This window comes from Pinus tabuliformis, chromosome 8, assembly GCF_031772625.1.
Source record: "Pinus tabuliformis cultivar Carrire ecotype Pingquan chromosome 8, CPIR1, whole genome shotgun sequence".
Taxonomy (NCBI): Eukaryota; Viridiplantae; Streptophyta; class Pinopsida; order Pinales; family Pinaceae; genus Pinus; species Pinus tabuliformis.
Genome location: NC_142294.1, coordinates 1,584,277,695 through 1,584,300,565, shown reverse-complemented (window position 1 = coordinate 1,584,300,565; position 22,871 = coordinate 1,584,277,695).

The window sequence follows — 22,871 nt, the reverse complement described above, 5'->3', positions numbered from 1 at the left end:
AGACTCGTTTATATCCTCGTTGAATTGGCATTGTTGGATGGCCCCCGAGGTTTTAAGTGGAGCATATACAAAAATATCTAAGATGTTACTCCCAAGGCGACATGACCTAGATGACTCCAAGAACCGTGCATTTGAAACTTGTAGATGATCCATTTTGGAAAAAGATGTGATGGGGAAGGGGATTTCACCCCAGATATTTTTGAGGGAGGATTGCACTTAAAATTTTAGGGACTCTTGATCCTTAGGTAGATAATTTTGACAGAAAAGAGTGGTTGTTAGTTAATGGAGGTATCTTCGTCTCACTCCCCATATCCTGACACTTTTGTTTTAAGCACACAACAAAAACCTCTAGGATTAAACTCTGAGAGTGATGTGGCATCAATGGAGGAAGTCCCGAACTACACCATGTGAATATTATAGGAGGGAGAAGGCAGTGGTCTCATCCACATAACCCTAACGATGTTAGACCAGGGTAGCCCAGACCTTTTTGGATGACCACAAGAGAAAACCTCTAGGATTAAACTCCTGGGGTGATGTGGCATCATAGGAAGGGCTTGCATCACTTAATAATATTAAGAGGAGGGAGAGGATGGTAGAACCTCCAAGTAACCCCAGAGGATTCTACTCTGGTGAAATAAAAGAGGGACTCATAAGGAAATCCCTAGTGTTCTTACGCCTGGGTTGAGGTGGAGGCAGAGGGGCCTGCATGCTCCACATTATAAAAACTTTGGGGGACCATCCATATTATATTATTACCATGAATGTATTGGTAGCTAACATGTGGTCTATGACTCGAATGCCCATGTAGGTGCCATATGGCAGGCCAAAATGACTTGGCAGAAGTTAATAGACCAAATCTTTGAAGGCTCGTATCTTTTGATCCAAAGGTCAGATCAAGATACAATATATATCGTTTGAAATTTCTCGATGATGTGAATGCAATGGTTTTGCCCATTTTGAATTTTGAATAATTTGAGAAAAAAATGAAGATTTAGACTCCATCTCCATAACTGGAACATTGGAGTTCTGGTTAGCATAGTAATTTCCTGCTCCTACCCTTAGAAGGGGCTAAGGATAGAAGGGGGTGTGTTACAAAGCAATATTAGAGCACTAGTTCAGACACTGGACCTAAAGAGGCTCACATGCACACATTATATGATTAATATATATGCATGACATGCTTGATCTGTTAGTTTCCTTTATGTTGATTGCAGTATACTATGATGCATGTTCTTTATTTTTGACTAACATTGGCATGTATGTAAAAGTAAATTGACAGGCATCTAAATAAAATATGGAAGTGAAATAATGAGCAACAGATTTGAAAAACATGGGTATGGACAAGACCCTACAAGGTCCCAAATAAGATTTATTTGGGAAGATGTAAGAGGACACTCCTGAACTCGTGAACAGTCTTAGAAGTTTGAGTTGGGATAAGAATATGTAAGGAAGACAATAAGAAGATTATCAGAGGACAAGTAGAAGTAAATGCTCTATTGTTGTAGAGTCTATAACAATTACAAAGAAAAAAGCAACAGGAGATTGGTGCCAGCCATCAGGACTGGAACAAGACTGAGGATATCCCATCATACATCCAAAATCACAAATTAGATGATAATAAAGTAGAGGGTGGGTGATCAAGAAAGAGGAGAAGACATGCAGAAGGAAGAACATGATTTCTCAATTCTCTGGAAAGAGGATCAAGGAGTCCTATCCAATCATTGGGCAGTGCAACCACCACATATTATCATGAAAGGAAGAGTAGAAAGGCTTCCATGCAAGAAAAAATCAAGAAAGTAAAACCCCAACCTTTGATGCAGAGGTAAAGAAAGCAGAGGATGTAGAAGTTTGGCTTTTGGAAATAAAGAAGAATTTCAAGTTGCATGAATATACTAAGAATATGAAGACTTGGGTGGTTGTTTTTAGTCTAAAGGGAAAGGTTGATATGTATTTCAAGAATATCAAAGGTATCAAGGAAAGATAGTTGACATTGAAAAAGTTTGAAAAGTGCTCATGAGTGAAGTACCTATCTTAAAATATTATGACAGTAAGGGCAAGGAGTTTTATGAGCATAAAATGTGGTAGCTGACACCTGAGGAGTATACGAGCAAATTCTTGGAACTACTAAGGTATGTAGCCTACATTAAGGATGAAAATAGGTATGTCAATGGGTTACCATGTGCATACTAGGACAAAATAGAGTTTGATGAGCCTAAGAATCTAGAGGAGGTTATTCAAAAGACTAAACATTGCTATGAACAATCTAAGCATATGAATGAGGGCCAAACTGACTGGAAAGAGAAAGGAAAAGGAAGAGGACAGAGAAAATTGGGATATAAGCAAGGGGGAAAGGGTATAAGGTTTAATAACCTCACCAAAAGTGAACTTCGACAAAACTTCAAACATAATAGAAATGAACCTTGGAAATCAGAAAATGAAATGATGGAAGGACCAAAGAAAGGAGCCTATTAATACTGGGAATGTGGAGAAATCCATTTGAGGAGATATTTCCCAAAGTTACAGAAGTATAGTGCAAAGCGTCAAATCATACAAGAGGCATCAACTGTGAACGATGTGGCCCAAAACATCTTTAGAAAATATGTTGCATTAGATGATATGCAAGCAGACCAACAAGAAGAAATCATTCAAATGGAATGTATGGCTAAAAACTCTATGGTTCAAATTTTAATTGACCCAATATCTAATTTCAACTATATTATCCCAAAGATTGTGAAAAAAATTGAATTGTTAAAGAAAATCCATGAAGAATCATAACTTGTGTAACTGATCGCTAGGACAAAGAGGAGGCTATCATAGATGATTGATTCTTTCCTTGTACAAATTAGGGGCATCACTACAATAATTAAATTGAATTTGTTTCCATTAGGATCGTATGACATTTTTAATGCATGGATGGGCTAGCAATCCATAGAAAAATGATTAATTATTTCAATAAGGTGTTGAAATGCCTCAATGATGAGGGTGACCTAATAATGCTACAAGGATTCAGAAGTTTGATAACACTTAGAGTGAGCTCAGCAGTGCAAGTAAAGTGTTGTGGTATGAAGGGTTGGGCCCTTAATGCCATTCAAATCTTAGAGGAGAGAGAGGCCAACACAAATCCCTTTGCAAATTATCTGGTATTGAACCAATATAGTGATGTATTTCTAGAAGAATTGCGAGGACTACCACATAACAAAGAGATTTACTTCACAATTGAGATAATTCTAGGAAAAGCACCCATAGCAAAAGCCCCATATCACATTAGCACACATGAGCTCATGGAATTAAAGTTGTAGCTAAAGGAATTAATGGAAAAAGGGTATATACAGACCAACATTTCACCGTGGGGATCTCCTACACTTTTTGTTAAGAAGAAGAATGGAATGTTGTGTCTGTTCATTGACTACAAACAATTAAACAAAGCGGTTGTGAATAATAAGTACCCACTGCCCATGATTGAAGATCTATTTGATCAATTGAGAGGAACTACTATGTTTTCCAAAATGATTTAAGGACTGACTACCATTAGGTCATAATCAAAGAGGAATACCTTCACAAGACTACATTTAGGAAGAGGTATGGCCACCATGAATTCACTATGGTTCCATTCAGGCTTATAAATTCCCTAACAACCTTTATGTACCCAATGAACAATGTACTCAAGCCATACATGGACAAGTTTGTACTAGTATTTGTGGATGGCATTCTTGTGTACTGAATGAATGGAAAGAAGCATGAGGACCACCTTAGAGTTATACTACAACTGCTCAAATAGCATAAATTATATGCCAAGCTCAGCAAGTACGAGTTCTTTCAAAGCCAGGTTCACTACTTGGGTCATGTAATCTCAAGAGTGATTATGGATCCAAAAAATATCATGGATTGGTCCACACCTAGAATATGAGAGAGGTCATATCATTTATGGGGTTGGTTGGTTACTATAGAAGGTTCATTCAAAAATTCTCAAAATTTTGGCATCCCATCACTGTATTATAAAGAAATGAGTGAAATTTCATTGGACTCCTGAATGTGTAGCTAGGTTTGAACAAATGAAATCTTTACTCACCGGTGCAACTATTTTAGGAATAACTAACCCAAAAAAGGATCTGTCGTTTATAATGATGTTTGCAAGGAAGGACTTGGCGGAGTTCTTATGTAGGAAGGACATGTAATTTGTTATGAATCTAGGAAGCTAAATGAGCATGAAAGGAATTATGTCACTAACGACTTGGAGTTGGCAATCATTGTGCATGCACTAAAAACATGGAGGCATTACTTATTAGGTAGGAGGTTTGTGTTAATGGGAGATCATAGTGGTTTGAAATACTTGTTTGACCAGCCCACGCTAAATATCAGGCAAGCTAGGTGGTTGGATTTTACCATTGAATTATAGAATAGGATGGTAGATGCACTCAGTAGAAGTTTGCAAGAGGTTCACCTAGAAACCAGAACCAATTTCTCCTCTGACATCAAGGAGATGATTAAAGGATTGATGAATGATGAACATTACCAACATGTGAAGAAGTGTTGAAAGGAACATCCAGATGGGTCAGTAAGAAAAATATACCAGCTCAATGATCATGGAATACTAATATTAAAGAACAAGAAATATATGCCCAATGCCAAGGATTTAAGGAATCTTATCATGGAATAATTCCATAAAATACCTTAATAAGGTCACCCTAGACACCAAAAGATGATTAAAACCATGAAAAGGACATATTTTTGGCTAGGAATGAAAAAAGATATTGTTGAATACCTTGCAAAGTTTTTGGTGGGAATTTTTTTCCTGCAACTAGGATAAATTTTTCTAACTCATTAAATTATGCAGTTTATTTTTTTATGACAAAATAGAAATTTAATCACACTACAATTTATTCACAATAAAAACATTGTGGAAATAAAATGTTGGAAACTAAGAAATATAGAGCACACATACAAAAATATGACACCGTTGTTTTCAGACAATTGTCCCCGCAAAACTCAATGTTGCAAAACAGTGCAACACATGAGGGTTTTATTATTATACAACAATGTTATTTTGAATACAATATGGATGCCAAAAATTGGCAATACTCTACAGGATAAACTGGCCAAAAAATTAGTGAGACAAATATGCCCTCACCCAGCACTAATCCAACTCCAAATCTAGCGCAAAATGGGTTACTCGTAACCCCTGCATCAACTTCTGTGTCGATGTTGCACATTCCCTCACACACACTGCTTGGAAGTAGCTCTGATCAAGCCATCCAACCCAACTCAGCCTCTGAGGATGACTTTCTACCCCTTCTAGAATTTCTTGCAGCCTCCAACAATTGAATCAACCCTCATTCTAGCTAAATCAAACTCATCCTCTGAAGTTAACGAAGCAGTTCCTGCACAAACTCATTGAGGAAAACGTGGCCCTCCTCTAATTGACTCTCTGGAACTCGAATCTCCTCTGGAATCACTGTCTCTACCCCTCATTATCTTTATATCCCCTCTCTAGCTCAAATTCATCTATGTTGAATCACTGCAATTGGGAAGCTTGATTTTTGCTAAGGAAAATGACTGCAAGTTTGTTACTCCAACCCCATCGACCTCCTCTTATAATATCTCATTGGATCACCAGCGACCATGATTAAATCCTCATCAATGAATAATATCATCTCTAAGTTTTTCCATGTGAGTTTCTAGAGAAATATCACCTTTCTCAATTAATTCCTGTTAATTAATAACTTTTCCCAAGTTAGACTTAGGAAATATTTAATTATTGATCAATTAGCTTAATTGAGTAATCTCTACATGTTTTCTCCTAACAAAATTTATGGGTTCTATTTCTCTTATGTCTCTTAGCCTCTTTGACTAAAGTCAAGACTAGAACACCTATCTGATGCTAGCCAGTAATTAAAAAAATAACACTTCCTCTTAATGAGGAGGGTGTTCCAGACAATCTTATAACATCTCCTCCCATACACGCTGTTGATGTCTAACAACTGTGACAATCTGCCATTGCCCACCAATCCACTGCACAAATTTGATTCATCTACCATGACTATAGTTGAACCATGTTTCATATGCACTACTTTTGACACTACACTATACACCCTAAATTGTCTCTCCCTAAATAACACTTCCTCTTAATGAGGAGGGTGTTCCAGAAAATCTCATAACATCTCCTCCTATACACACTGTTGATTTTTAACAACTGTGACAATCTGCCATTGCCCACCAATCCACTGCACAAATTTGATTCATCTACCATGACTATAACTGAACCATGTTTCATATGCACTACTTTTGACACTACACTATACACCCTAAATTGACTTCGCGCAAATCTAGAGAAATTTTTTGTTGCTCCCTATGAACTGGAAATTTCTCCTTCTTCATCTCTGAGCCACTGATTCTGTCAAGCCTGCTCCAATACCATGTGAAATTTTTCCTTGAAATGTAGTAACTGGAATTAATTCTTCTAACTAATTAAAAGTTTATTTTATTACTACAAAATAACAAATTAATCACACTACAATTTGTTCACAATAAAAATGATGCATAAATAAAATGTTGGAAATTGAGAAATATAGAGCACAAATATAAAAATATGACACCATTTTTTTTGGACAATTGTCCCTGGAAAAACCCAATGTGGGAAAACCGGTGCAGTAGATGAGGGCATTATTATTATGTGGCATTGAAATTTTGAGTATTATTTGGAAGCCCAAAACTAGTGATTCTATAGAGGATAAACTAGCCACAAAAATTAGTCAGACAAATCTTGTCTCACCCAACACTAATCTAGTTCTAAATCTGGCACAAACTAGGCTTCTCAAAAACCTTCATCAACCTCTACGCAGATGTTGCGCATTCCCTCACATGCACTACTTGGAAGCTACTATGATCAAGCCATCCAACCCAACTCAGCCTTTGAGAATGACTCAATATCCCCTCCATAACTTCTCTTGGCCTATAGCAACTGAATCGACCCTCACTCTAGTTGAATCGAACTCCTCCTCTGAAGTTGCCTCCATAACCTCACTGAGGAAAACTTGTCCCTCCTATAATTGACTCTCCAGTACTGGAATCTCCTCTAGAATCATTGTCTCTACCCATCACTAGCTCTTCATCCCCTCTTTGTCTCGAATTATTCTTCGTTGAATCATTGTAACTGGGAAGCATGATTTCTACAAAAGAAATTTACCTCAAGTGTATTGTGTCAACCCCATCGACTTCCCCTTATAATCTCTTTTTGGCTCACCAACAACCATGTTTAAATCCTCATCAACGACTAAGATCATCTCTAGGTGTAGGAATCTTATCACACCAAAGTGTAGTTGGATGCTGCTGCTGAAAGCGAAACTCTGATAGGATCTGACGAAGCCACAGGGCTTCCTTACTAGCTTCTACGACACCACAATACTCTACTTCTACTGAAGAAAGAGAAATGGCACTTTTTTTCTTGCAAGCCCATGTAATAGGTCATGATCCAAGAGTGAACACATAACCTGTAGTAGACTTCTGATCATGAGGGTCACTAACACAATCAGAATCAATGAAACCAACCAATAGAGGAGATGCTTCTGCACTGTAATGAATCCCAAACTGAACTATACCTTGAACATAATGAAGTATTATTTCAGCTGCTTTCCAATGACTTTCATGTGGGTTTTGCATAAATCGAGCAATAAGGCCAACAGCAAAGGAAAGGTCAGGACGAGTATGGGTCAGATACAAAAGTTTTCCTACAAGTTGACGATATAAGGTAGCATCAACTTCAGGGGAAGTACAAGTGACTAAAAGTTTGGCTCTAGATTGAAAGGGATAAGGGGATGGCTTACAGTCTTCCATGCAAAAATGGCGTAGAAGATCACAAGCATACTTGGACTGGGAAAGGGAAATACCTTCCTTGGATTGCAAGACTTGAAGACCAAGAAAATAATGCAAGTGTCCTAAGTCTGTCATTTCAACTTATTTTTAAAGCTGGACTTCACATGGTTTATAAGGTTGGGATCACTACCAATAAGGATAAGATCATCAACATAAAGAACAAGAATAATAAGAGACTTTCCCACTTTCTTGGTGTAGACAGTATTGTCAGAATGACACCTAGAAAAGCTAGTTTCTAAAAGAAAGCTATCCATTTTGGCATACCAAGCCCGAGGGGCTTGCTTGAGACCATAAAGGGATTTCTTAAGCTGACATACAAGGCTGGATTCTGTTTGTATAAATCCAGTAGGTTGTTCCATATATATTTCTTCATGCAAGTCCCCATGCAAGAACACAGATTTAACATCCATTTGATGGACTTCCCATTTGAAAGAGGTAGCAAGGGAAAGAACAAGACAGATAGAGTTCATTTTGGCAATAGGGGAGAAGGTTTTAGTATAGTCAATGCCTTCAACTTGTGAAAACCCTTAGGAACAAGATGAGCTTTATGTTTATCAACTTTTCCATCTGGTCCATACTTGGTTCTGTAAGCCCATTTGCATCTAACAAGTTTTCATCCCTTTGGAAGAGGAACAAGATCCCATGTATCATTTGCCAATAATGAATGATATTCTTCATTCATCAATGCGTCCCAATATGGATAGCCTGAAGCTTCTATAAAGGTGTCAGGATCATAATTAACTGAAGCTTGATCCAATAAAGAAGAGGCTCTATCGAACTGAGAATGTGTACGTCATTGATCTGTAGGATCACTAGCAAGAGCACCTGCTGCATCCCGAGTAGCACAAAACCATTTTGGAAGCTGAGGAGCTGAAGGAGGATCCTGAGAAGGTGGGGGAGGATTGTCATCCTCGCTGTCATCATCTGAAGAAGAAATATTTTCAGTAGTAAAAGGAATAGGGAGAGGTGGCACATTCGTCGAACTAGGCTCGTAAGCTGATATATTTTCAACAAACTTTACATCCCTTCTAATGATAAAATTTTTGGACTTAAGTGGAATAAGTCTATATCCTTTGACATCTTCAGAATATCCAACAAAAATACATTTTTCACTCTTAAGTTCTAAAGCTTTATGTCTCTGTTATGAAACCAGCTCAAGAAAAGATAGAAAAGATAAATCCACGCCTTAGAATTCAGCCTCTTCGAGGGGGCAACCTCCTTTACATTACATAAATGAACAATTCTTGGATGATACAAATGAAAATACCTCCTTTCTATATATAGGAGTCTAAGTGGTCCCAATACAATCAAAGCCTACATAACGATAATATTGTAGGGCACAACAGTAACAATGATGGGCTTCTATGTGGCATAATAGTTACAATATGGGGGTAATAGGGGCACAACAACATAAATAGGGGTATAACTACAATAGTAATGGGGTAATCACTAGTATTATAGGGACCCAACAGTTTCTCATCTGGAATATGGGCCCATGCTTCACTTCCAAAAACACGAAAGTGACTTACATCTGGTTTAATTGAGCTCCATGCTTCTTTTGGAGTGATATTCTTTAAATACTTAGTAGGAGTGTGATTTACTATGTAATTTTCACAGTTAATTGCTTCTACCCAAAAATTAAGACTAAGTCCTTTAGGTTGAAGCATACAATTAGCCATTTCCTTTAAGGTGTGATTCTTCCTTTCAGCTACAGCATTTTGTTGTGGAGCATATGGAACAGTATGTTGCATTTGAATTCCATTCTCAGTGAAAAAGTTGATGAATTGGTTGTCAACATATTCTCCGCCATTATCAGATCTTAGCTTAAGAATTTGATGTCCAGATTGTTTTTCAACAAAGGCCTTAAAGGCCAAGAACATGTTAAATACTTCACTCTTGAGTTTTAAGAAGTATACCCAAGTGCGTCTGGAAAAATCAACAATGAAAGTTAAGAAATACTTGTAGCCAGAGAATGAAACAACTGGAAGTGGACCACATAAATCACTATGCACAAGTTGTAAAGGGGATGAGGCGTGCCAAGAGGCACGTTTTTCAAAACTATCCCGATGATGTTTTCCGAGTACACATCCAAAACAAACACCATCTCTGCAAGATACCATTGGAAGACTTGTCACCATATTTTCTTTACATAGATTCTGAAGGGAGCGATAGTTTAAGTGACCAAATCGCTCATGCCAAATTTTGCTCACTTCATCATTATGAGCAAAAAATATTGAGGGGAGATTTGATGACCCAAAGTTGTTAAACTTATACAACCTTCTAGAATCATCAGCAATGGCAATAGCTAAAATCTGTCTAGGATCTCTTAGATCCTTAATTACAACATCGTGAGGTGAAAATTCAACGATTTTACCTTCACTTGAATGATTTATCTGATATACAGATAGAAGGTTGCAGGATAAACTCAGAACACATAATACCTCATTAAATTGACCATTGTCTAGATGAACAGTTCCAGTGCCTACAACACTAAGAGATCTATCATCACCAACATATATATTTTTGGTGTTACAATCATTTAAAGAAGAAAAAATGGCTATGTTTTTGGCCATGTGATAAGAAGCTCCAGAATCAATGAGCCACTCATGAGAGTGAGAAGAAGAAGATACATTTAGTGCATAACCAGACCGAGATTCTTGACAACCACATGAAGAAAGTGTTATTCATGAAGATGAAGTTGAAGTAGAAGAGTGCTCCAAATGGATGTTATGCTTCTTCATTGTTGCTTCCAAGGCTTCCATCTTTTTAATGAATTTGGATTCTAAGTGGCCATCTCGATTACAAAAGTGGCAATGTCTATCAGTCTTCTTCCCTTTGTTTTTATTTGCCTTATCATTTGTTGAAATGATTTTTCATTTTGAGGCTGAAATTGCATAGGACCCTTGTTTGGTTTAGGACCATTCTTTTTAGGATACGGCTTCTTAGGATTCTTTGAATTTGGTTGCTGCTGGGCGGCTAAGGCTTTCTTAGAAGAGTTTCCAAGATTAAGAAGACCAAGGTGTAAGAGTTTTTCTTGTTCTCTTATTAAAGAATCACAAAAGGCATCAAAGGAAGGGACTTGTAGTCTTGTCCTTGATAAATGAAGGCTTCTCTTGTAGAATGGAAGGTGGAAACAAATACAGAGTAGGCTGGTCCCAACTTAGTAAGAATGGAATAGGTAAGGTTACCATCTTCTTTCTTAACCTTAACACCTTCCAAGAGAAGTCTAAGGGTCTTGAACTTGGACAAAAAATCTTCAATGGAAGAAAAATTATTGGGGTCCAATGTAAGCAACTCTTTTTTGAGTTGATGGGCTCTAAGTTCATTTTTAATTCCAAAAACTTTAGTGATCTGTTTCATTGCTTCATTAGGAGTATCAAGTTCTGCGATATGTAATCTAAGGTTTGGAGAAATAGACATCCCTATCAACCCACGTGCTTGATATTTCCTATTTTCCCATTTGGCTGCCTTATCTTCATCTTTCGGTTTGGTTGCTTGGCCTGAGGCTATTCTGTAAATACCTTTACTTCTAAGTAAGTCCACAATGTAGGACCACCATTGGAAGTAGTTGGTGCTGTCAATAATAACTTGGCATGGAATTTCAATTTTAACAGAAACTGAAGCTATATATGCTGAAACTAAGTGCTCCAATAAAAAGATCTCGAAAAATTATGCTGATTCAAAAAAATCGTTCTGAAAACGACTTCCGATGAAGAAGTTATGGCTTTTTGAATAAAAGTTGTTGAAGATGCCGACGAAGTGCGTGAATGTGTGGAAATGAATGGTAATGTTCCAAAATTAATCTAATTAGCTCAACAAAGAGAAAGACTTGAACTCAAGACCTCTATTCTCATAAAGTAGCTTTGGACCAAGTGAGCTAGATTAAAAGGTTAGTAATTTTTGGAAAAGAGGAATTTTTTTTTTTTAGTCACTGAAGCTTTGGGGTGCATGCTTACTTGAGAAAGCTCCTTTTTGCCTACAAAACAAAAAACATAAAACCCAACACTAATATATAAATAAAAACAAACCTACTGCTTGAAGTTGAAACTAAATATTTTCCTCAATGTTTCTGATTTTCCAAGATCACACTAAGGCGCAGCGGAAAAGAGCATACGCATGAGAAAAAAACTTCCTTTATGTTTCTGATCTGCCCAGATCGCAAAAAGTTGCGGGGAAAAGAGCATACGCAAAAATGAAAGGTGTAGATCCAATAACAAAAAACAAAGAGATAAAGAAACAGAAATAAATAGAGATAAAATAACTAGAAACTACAAATAAACATTGTATACCTCCAGATCTTAAAAATGACGTAGCTAGGGCTACTGAAAACCTTTTCGCGTGAAACGAAAGGGGTTCTTCACTAGAACAGATGCCCCTAACATAATAGAGAAGTCCTCTCGACCTGAAAGCAGTCAGAAACAATAGATCTAGGAAATGGCAGTCGGATGTAGTTCTACCGGCTTTAGATTTGGATCACCAACGGATGCGGCCTTCAACTTGGCTCTGATACCATGTAGGAATTTACAGGGTAAGTTCCTTAGATAGAACACCAAAGGAAACTGCTCACAAACAGATCATAGATAAATACACCTGTATTCTTGACGTGGTTAAAACCCTCAAAGAGGGAAACAGTCCACAACCTGAGCCAACATAGCCACTTAAGGCAATTTATTAATAAAAGAATGAAAATTTACATAAGCTTCTCTCATGACAGTTAACCTACAAATGACCCTCCATGCTCTTTAAATAGAGATCATGGACCAATCGGGTGTTAAGACACAGATCAAGTGTTGGTAATACCGAGGAGAGAATGAACCGTTAGATCAATTCATATCTAGAACATATCGTGACCTTCGGATTGTAAGTTACAAAAGTACATAGTATAGAAACACACTTTACCTAACTCTACACTAGACCAAGTTATACTTAACTATTTCTTATGTGTCGGAATATCCTAACACTGAGTTGATTAATGTGATTTCCAAGAGAATTCTCACCTTTCTCAATTAATTCTTGTTAATTAATCATTTTTCCTGCGTTAGGAAATATTTAATTATTGATCAATTAACTTAATTGAGTCATCTCTAGGTGTTTTCTCCTGAATTTTTTTCCGGGTTCTGGAGTTCTTATCTTTCTTAACCTTTAGACTAGAACACCTATCTGATTTTACCCAATCATCAAAAACTAACATTGGGAATGTCAACAAGTGAAGGTAGAGTACGGGCATCCAACTGGAATACTACAACCAACTCCAATTCTAGATGAAAATGGGAGGTCATATCCTTGGAATTCATTATAGGTCTACCCAAAAAATCTATACAACATGATTCCATCATGGTGATAGTGGATAAATTGAGAAGGGTGGCTCAATTTATAGTTGTTAAAAGTACTCATAATGCAATTTATATAACCCACATTTTCATTAGAGATATTTATGTTGCACGGAATAACTAAAATGATAATATTAGACAGGGATGCTAATTCACTTCAAACTTTTCGAAATCCATGTTTTTTGGTTTTGGAACCTAGTTGGCCTTCAACATAGCATACTATCTTCAGACTGATGGTAAAATAGAGAGAGTAAATAGAAAATTGGAAGACATGTTGAGGATGTACGTGATGCATTAACCAAGGAAGTGGGAAGACTACCTTCCACTGGTAAAATATGCAGACAACAATGGTTATCAAGAGTCACTGGGAATGATTCCCTTTGAGACACATTATGATATAAAATTAAATACCCCTATCAGTTGGAATGATCTAGTAAATAGAGTCATTGTTGGACCAAATTTATTGAAAGAATTGGAGCAAGAAACAATAAATATCATGCAAAAGTTAAAGGAAACCTAGGATAGGTATAAAAATTATGCAAATCAGCAAAGAAATCACAAAGAGTTTCAAGTGGGATAATTTTTTTCCATTGTGTTAATACAAATAAGAGCTCATTGATAGTGGGCCCATGTGGCAATTTAGCACCCATATATTGCGGACAATTTCTAGTCATGGAGAGAGTGGGGCCAATAGCCTATAGATTGGTCTTAGCACCCACAATGAAATCTCACAATGTTTTTCATATTTCCTTGCTTAAGAATATGTTGACGATGCTAATCATGTTATTGACCAGTCTATGCTACAAATGGAACCAGAGGAAGAGTTTCAACTAGAACTGTTGTGCATCTTGGATCAAAGGAAAATCAAGTTCCATAATAGAATAATAGAATAGGTTAACGAGGTTGAAAAATGGGCTCTGCAGTTGCTACCCTTAGGCACTCAATTGAATATGGCTAGAGTTTCTACATTCTGCTTTTGGTGATGGGTGTTCCCTGCTAGTCTCTTCATTGGCTTCTTGGCACCTGGGGATCTCATCGACTAATACAATACTGAAGAATCGACAACTATTGGTTGGCCTGAATCTCCTGAGGATCTCCCATCACTATTAGTCGGCTGAGGTGGAGGATGATTTGGTGGACTACTCGGAAGACCCATACGTAGATTTTGTGTCCATCTAGATGGTCACTCCACCTCACCTGCCTGTCTCAACATCATCGGAAATTCTGCAGCTCCTAGCTTCCCTAGTGGGTGACCCTAAGGTTTTCTCGACATCCGTTAGTTCTTACCCTAGATCATCAAATCAAAGCCTTGATTCGATGGTCAGCCCATTGTTATCCTCTTTGTCGTGTTCTGGCTCCCTTGATGCCTCTTTCTTTCTGTCGCTTTTTGAATATTCCCCTCCTTCTTCGGCATCCCTTCAGTTTCTCGCTTCTTGCCTGGACCTGACCCTTTCATTTATCTCGTTAGATCATCTGAGTAACCCTGACGTAGGTCATCATAATGTACTTACATTAGACCCAAATGATCCATCTTTTCCACTTTATCCTCCTCATAATCATCAAGCGTCTTTCCCCCTTTCATTTAGTTGTTTCGAGGGCTCTTCTTTACATCCTCATGACTTGGGCGAGGAGACTAGGGTTTGCGAAGACCAGGGCACATCCTCTAATGTCCCTGTCAATCCTCCTACAGGTAAAGAGACTCAGACTGTGAATAATTCCAAGTGTATTAAGATGGGGAATAAAGGGATCTCACTAACACTCAGTGAGTGACTACAGATGGGAGATGTACTTGATATTACTGACAGAGTCGTGGTCGACTGAGTGAATGGTCAATCCTATAACTTACCTTGTGTTAGGCAATGGATCATTGAAATCTGGGGTCAAGTTCTTATAGAACTACCCTCGGTGGTCATCCTATCTCGTGGATGGTTCATTCTTTGATTTCAGTGTCCAAAATATGTTACATGGGTCTTGTCAAAGTTTTGGCATATTGAATTGGCCCAAGTTTTTCTCAAGTGATGGAGTCCATTATTCGACCTAGATCATGAACAATTGGGGGATGTCCCCATCTAGGTTCGATTTCCTGGCCTCCCGCTTCATCTCTGGTCTGAAGATATCTTCAAGCACATTGGGAACATGCTCGAGACATTTCTGGACTACAAAAAATATTACATTTTATCTGGTAACATGGCTATGGCGCATATCCTAGTACATCTTTACACCCATGAAGGCCTTGAGGAACACCCCACTATTTAGTGGAGAAACACCACACACCTATTGATTCTTGATTACGAAGGAGTGCCTTTTAAGTGTTGGCATTGCCATAAGGTTGGACACCTATATAAGGAATTTCCTCTAGTTGCTACATCTTTGTATCCGAGCTTCCATCTAACTTTAATGGATCAGATGTTCCGACTAGATCACAGGGAAAGCGGCTCACTAAAGTTATTGGTCGACCTCCAATATCAAAATCTCAACCACATGGATCGTGCTTAGAGCCAGTTCAACCTCCTTCACCTCGCATCACTAGATCTCGTGTGGCAATAGGAGGCCTCACTCTAGGTAATCCTTCCTCCTCCTCCCCTATTTCTCCTCCCTCTATTACTAATTCACATTTTTTTGGATCTTTATCTCAATGCATATCATCTGCGTTCGTACAATATCCTCTTATTTATCCATATGTATCCCTCCCTCCCACCTACTCTGATACCCTCCCAGCTATCCCTAACATTCAACTTTCTACTCCCTCATCTGAGGCATCAAATGTCTCTCGACTGAACCATCCATTTCACCTTCGCTCCCTTGTCAAATAATCATCTGATGTTTGTTGTGGCCTTGGTATTGTTCCCCTTTCGAAATCCTCCAAATCCACTAGGGGAAGACATTGAAATATGTCCAAGGATATTCATCAAGCTGGACTGGATGTGGCTGAGGGTAGACAACTATCCATTGACAAGGTCCTTAGAGCAAAGAACACCCTTTCCTCGGTTTCTCCATGAAGTGGTTCTCATTCAATTGTCGCGGGTTGGCTAGTCCTGCCAAAAAGCTAGCCTTTTGAAGACTTATGGATATTGAGAGGGTGGACATCATCTTCTTACAAGAAACACTTAGAGTTATTGACCAGATTATCCTTGCCCTTGAAGCCCTTGTATCTAGATGGAAATTCCATGCATTAGATGTTCGTGGTCAATCTTGTGGTATTGCATTTGGTTTCAATCCTAGGGCAGTCAAGCTTCTCAACATTGTGGGAGGTGACAGATTAATTGGGGCTAACATATTTTCTTCTGATATTGGGAGGGATCCGAGATTGCTTAACATTTATGGACCTTGTCACAATCGGTCTGAATTTTGGGACAATTTTCTCAGTTTATCTTTTATGCAAGCCGACAACATCATCATGGGGGAGACCTCAACTTCTCCATTAGACATGTAGAATATTGGGGGCATAATGCATAGGTTGACCCACTATCTGATTCCATTGGTCTTCTCTTGGAAGAGCACCACCTCATTGATATCCCCATGGCTCGGCCCCAACCCACCTAGCGGAACAGAAGAATTGGGGACGTTATGCTCGCTAGAAGACTGGATCATTTCCTCATTAAAGAAGAACTTATTGGAAGCCTATCTCTATACAGACAATGGGTGGGATCAAGAGGATCTCCCATCTACCTTGAGATTGCAGAAGTAGCTCGCAAGCCAAAATCCCCATTTAAGTTTAATGCGACTTGGCTACACCAAAAGGGTCTCTGATTATTGGAAATCTCACCCTCATACTCCCGGTCAGTCTCATACTGAATGCTTTTCTACAAAACTTCAATTTCTTAAGCGGAAAACAATAGAATGGGCCACAGTCAAAATGGAGAGGGATGACTTCAACCTAAAAAATATTGAACATGAGCTTGCTAATTTAGAAGATGTGGATGGAAGAGGTTTTGACTCTGTTTAAGCTAGAGACCACCTCATTCGGCTTGAAGCTGAGGGGAAAAAAATACTTAAGGATAGAGAAGAAACATGGAGACTTAAGAGTCAACCCATATGGTTACAATCTGGGGATGACAACACAAAGTTTTATCATAATTTTGCAAATGGTCACCATTCTATCAACACTATATGGTATTTGGATAATGGTATTGGACAATGGGTTCAATCCTTCAATCAACTGGTCTCTCTCAACACATCACATTTCAGTAAACTATTCAAAGCACCTCAGGAAGCTACTTTAGTAGAGATTATCAAAGTAGCTAGATTTATCCCTAGATTTGTTGATCATTAAGTTGTTGAGGATCTCACCAAGCCAATATCGATGGAAGAATTGGAAGGTAATCTCAAATGGTTCAAGAAAGACAAGGGTCCTGGGCCATATGGTTGGACGGTCGAATTTTATCTAGCCTACTTATAAGTGCTAGGAAGTTATCTGCTTCAGGTCATTCAAGAATGTAGGGTCAATGGTTGAATGTATGATGCATTCAATTCAACCTTCATCGCCCATATTCCAAAATATGACTCCCCTCAGAACTTCAATGACTTTCGACCTATATCTCTCTGTAATTTCATATACAATATCATTGTCAAAATCATTGTCAACCACCTAAAGCCTATTTTATCTAGCCACATCTCACCCATATTGTTTTCTTTCCTTAATCATCATTAGATCCATGAAGCCATTGCAGCTTCTTAGGAGGTTATTCACTCTATCCATATCAAGAGGCTAAAAGGTTTGATACTAAAGATTGATTTCTCAAAGCCCTTTTATCGTACTGACTGGATATACTTGAGAATTCTCTTGAATTATCTGGGATTCCCTATTGCCTTCATCACCTGGATCATGAGTTGCATATCCAATGTCTCATATATTGTCCTTATCAATGGATCTGCCTCTCCATTTTTCATGCCAAGTGAGGTCTTGTATGAGGATGTCCACTCTCTCCCCTTATCTTTTTGTTGGTCATGGAAGGATTGAGTCATCGTGTCATAGAGGAAAGAAGACATGGCAGACTACGGGGTATTAAAATCACTAATAGATGTACTATCTCATTCCTTCTTTTTGTTGATGATGCCCTAATTTTCCTTAATGGATCAATTGCAATCAACAAAAATCAACTCTAACTACTGTTGGATGCTCACAATATGAAACACACTATGATCGTCAAATGTTTTCTTTCTCACTCCTCCCCTTTGAAGATGGTCTCAAATACCTTGGATTTCAGCTCAAGCCCATTCACTACAAAATTACTGATTGGATATGGCTAGTGGCTAAGATAGAAAGGAGACTGAATATTTGGAACCACATATGGCTTTCTAGGGCAGGCAGCCTCATTCTTATTAAATCTATTCTGGAAGCATCATCGTTGTATTGGATGTCTTTGGCCTGGATTCCAAGGGGTATTTTATCTAGAATTCAATAGTTGTGCTGCATATTTTTATGGAAGGGGAAGCAAGAAGGCCATACTTATGCATGGGTTAGATGGGATCACATTGCCCTACCTAAGAAATGGGGAGGATGGGGCATGAAAAACCTTGATGCCTTTGAAAAATCACTTGCTGCCAAGATGGGATGGCAAGTTCTCACTACAAAGAACTTATGGACCGAGGTGGTCATTCAGAAATATATTAGTCCACTCCACCTCCTTGATTGGATCAGGCGCCCCTCATGGAACAGATCTAATATTTCCACTATCTGGCAAGCAGTTTTGAACTCCATATCCTACATTCATGATGGATTGGCCTGGAGGATTGGATATAGCAGCCTGGTCTGCATTGGAATGGATCCTTGGTCTGGATGTGGGAATGCATATATTCTTCCTCCAGATCTCATACATTTTCTCTCGAGCATAGGTATCTCACGGCTTGCCCACATTGCAGATCCGCACAACTCCACTATATTCACTCAGACCTAGAAATATGTTGATCAATTAGGCATTCTAGATAATTGGCGTGATGATTGGATCTCCTACACAAATGCTCTTTTTGAATATCATGTTCGGATTACAGAGGATGAGGATGACCTCCTTTGGGCTCATGCACTACATCGATCCTATTCTCCAAAGGATGGTTATTCCATTATTTTTTTTATCATAAGTCCCCTATTATTGACTAGTGGTGGCGCGCTATTTGGAAGTTGAAGGCACCACCTAGAGTTAAGTTATTCATGTGGTGTATCCTTCATAATAAAGCTCCCACAATGGATAACTTATAGAGGTGCTCATTTCAAGGACCAACCTGGTGCATCCTCAGTTGACAGGTAGCAGAATCAGTAGAGCACCTTTTTCTTCACTGCATTGTTACCACTTCTTTCTGGAATCTTCTTCTTTTGTCTATTCAACTAACCAACAAATGGCATGGTGAAAATATTCAAGCAGCTTGGAAATCGTGGTGGTCTGTAGTGCAACCCACCAAAATAAGGAACCTTCCCCTCCTGATATGTTGGTGCATATAGCTGCAAAGGAATAATCTCATCTTTAATGGCATCGCTCCTCACTGGACACAATCATCTGCTCATCTCATCTCAATATATAATAATATCTCAGAGGATGATCGACCACAACCACAATGCGCTATCATTGTTGAAACTATTGAGAGAAACATTCCCTGGGCATACTTTGATGGATGAGCTCAATAGAATAGTTGTGGTGGGAGAGTGCTACTTCACCTGACTGAAAATCATTTTTCAAAATTCAGATGGGTTTGGGAGATGGAACTAATAATTATGATGAACTCATAACTCTCATACATTTGTTATACTTTTCTCTTGAGAAGGGATGTAGACACATTCATATTTTTGGAGATTCCAAAATCATCATAAATTGGTTCAATCAATAATCTGTTTGTCACGTGCACACACTCAAGAACATTCTGGATGAGACTTACCTATTGAAATCACAATTTGACACTATCACTTGTCATCACAGCTATATTTAGCACAACCAGATTTTTGATAGTCTATCCAAGGAGGCTGCGCTTCAGCCTCGAGGGATTTGGATGATCTAGAAGCAGTCAAGGCATGACTTCTACCAGTACTTCGACATACCATATGACGATCAACAGCTTGATGGGGCAGTCAGGCCATGATTTTTGATGATCTAGATATCAGACAATCTATATATTTTCAGTATTTATATGTATATATATTTAACAGACATGTAATTTTGTATCTACTAATCAGTGTCCCATCCCGGGATATATTTTTTATAGTTTTTTCATATATGTGGCAATAGCCACTCTATATTGCATGTGCTTCCTGAAGCATCTACAACATGTAATTTTCAACATCTTAATGAAAATTACAATTTTTCCCTAGGGAAAAAAAATAGAATAGGTTGAGGTGCCATGGAAGCACTTCAAACCTGATGAAACCACTTGGGAGATGGTTTAGCAAATAAGGGCGCAATACCCATCTTTTGTTTGTTGAATAAAGAAGATGTAAGAGTTGTGTATAAAGCTCGTTTTTTTCTATGCTAATAATAACACTTAGGATTGTGTTCCATTTAAGGGGGTGGGGTTTGTGACACCCCTAATACATTTCCCCTAGTTTTTGTAATGTAATAATGTAATGGCCTGAAATGTGGGACTACATATTGATGGTCTAAGAGGGAAGAGGAAAGAAAAACAAAGTGGGGTTAGCTGGAACCTTAAATTAATTTTAGGGTGTAGATAACATGAAAAGAAAAGGTAAAATCCAAGAGGAACATAAAGAGACCCCTAATGAAATAACAAAAAATGAAAATGCCCTAAAAGAGAAAATTGTGATCAAAAGAGAAAGAGGATGAAAATGAAATAGAATGCGTGCTTTTTAAGAGATTGGTTGATAAACCATTTAAGGTGCTTGTTAGGGCTAATAAAAACATGTAAAAGAGTGCTTATTGTGGGTTGATAAACCACTGATTGAGTGATTGACACAGCTAAAAACCACCCAGGGTGCTTATAGGGGTCTAATAAACCACTCCTAGAGTGCTTGACCCAACTGATAAACCACCCATTACTGCAACTTTTGTTGTCCTTGACTCGCTGACAAACCATCCACTATCATATGTATTTCCTATCCTCTATGTATTGAATATGGCTTCCTACTAAGGCTACTAAAAGGAAATATTCCCCTTATATCTTCAATCTAGCTCAAGGGTGACTATTGTAAGTAATTCTACCTACAAATGGTCTATGGTTGGGAAGAAACTCGAAGTCCCACCTTAAATTTTTCCTATTTTTAGCTGTAAATGAAATGATTTGAGCTAAGATCTATGGAATTAAAGAAATTATCTATGAATTTATGTAGCTTTGAGTAATTTTGCATGGTAGTAAGATGTTGTTGCATGAATGTTATTAACTAAACTCTTGTTTATTTTATGATTTTCTTTATGAACTTTTTTCATAGAATTGTAAGTGAAATGCCTGAGAATTTCTTTGTATTGCCTATAGAAGGTGCTCTAACTTTGTTGTGTGGATAAATGGAAAGAATATCAATAAGGGGTGTCCTCTTTCTTGTGTGGAAGTGAAAGGATAAATCCCTAAATAAACCTTCCTAAGATTTGGGTGGTATTCTTTTTGTGTTCTTTTGAGCATGCAACTTGTCTAAATGACCTAAGAATGAAGGAGACAAATATATCAATGAAATGCATATATATCGCATACATAAATTATATGTCTAGTTGGACTGAGAGAAAGTTAAGCTTAAGAGGAATTTCGTCCTGCACAAGTAATAATGCACAGGGGAAAGGGTCGCGAAGAAGCCCATTTGATATATGTATGTATGTATGTATGTATGTATGTATGTATGTATGTGTATATATGTATATATGTATATATATGTATGTGTGTATATAGATATATATATATGTATATCTATATATATGTGTGTATATATATATATATATATATATATATAGACACACACACACACATATATATATATGTATGTGTGTGTATATATTTATATATATGTATATATATGTATATATATACATATATATATATGTGTGTGTGTGTGTGTGTATATATATATATATATATATATATATATATATATATATATATATATATATAGTATATATATATATGTATGTATATCTATATATAGATATACATACATATATATATATATATATATATATAGATGTATATCTATATATAGATATACATACATATATATATATATACACATACAGAGGCCACAATTCGAGTTGGGCTAGTGTAGTGTCAAAGCTCATGAGGGATAACTTGGTGAAGCCACAAACATTACGTTGTGGCTCTAGAGGACTAGGAAAATACTCTATATATATGAATGTATTAACAATTGTTGAATGTTCAAGAGTTGAAAAACCCTGGGTTCAGAGGAATTTAGTCCTGAGCCTCATACACCCATGTGGTCGGGTGTCATGACCGAAGGTGAGAGCGATGTGATTAGGATTATTGATCTCCTCATTAAATTTGTGTTGTTGGATGACCCCAGAGGTTTTAAGTGGAGCATAGGCGGAAAGATGCGGGATTTTACTCCTAGTATGATGTGGCTTGGAGGACACCAAGAAATTCACACTTGACACCTATCGATGAGCCATTAAGAAAAGGTTGTGATGGGGCTAGGGATGTCACCCTAGACTGACATCACCTCGGGCATACATCATACTAGATATTTCCGCAAGAGGCTTGCAATCGAACTTCCAAGGTATCTTTGTCTCAAGA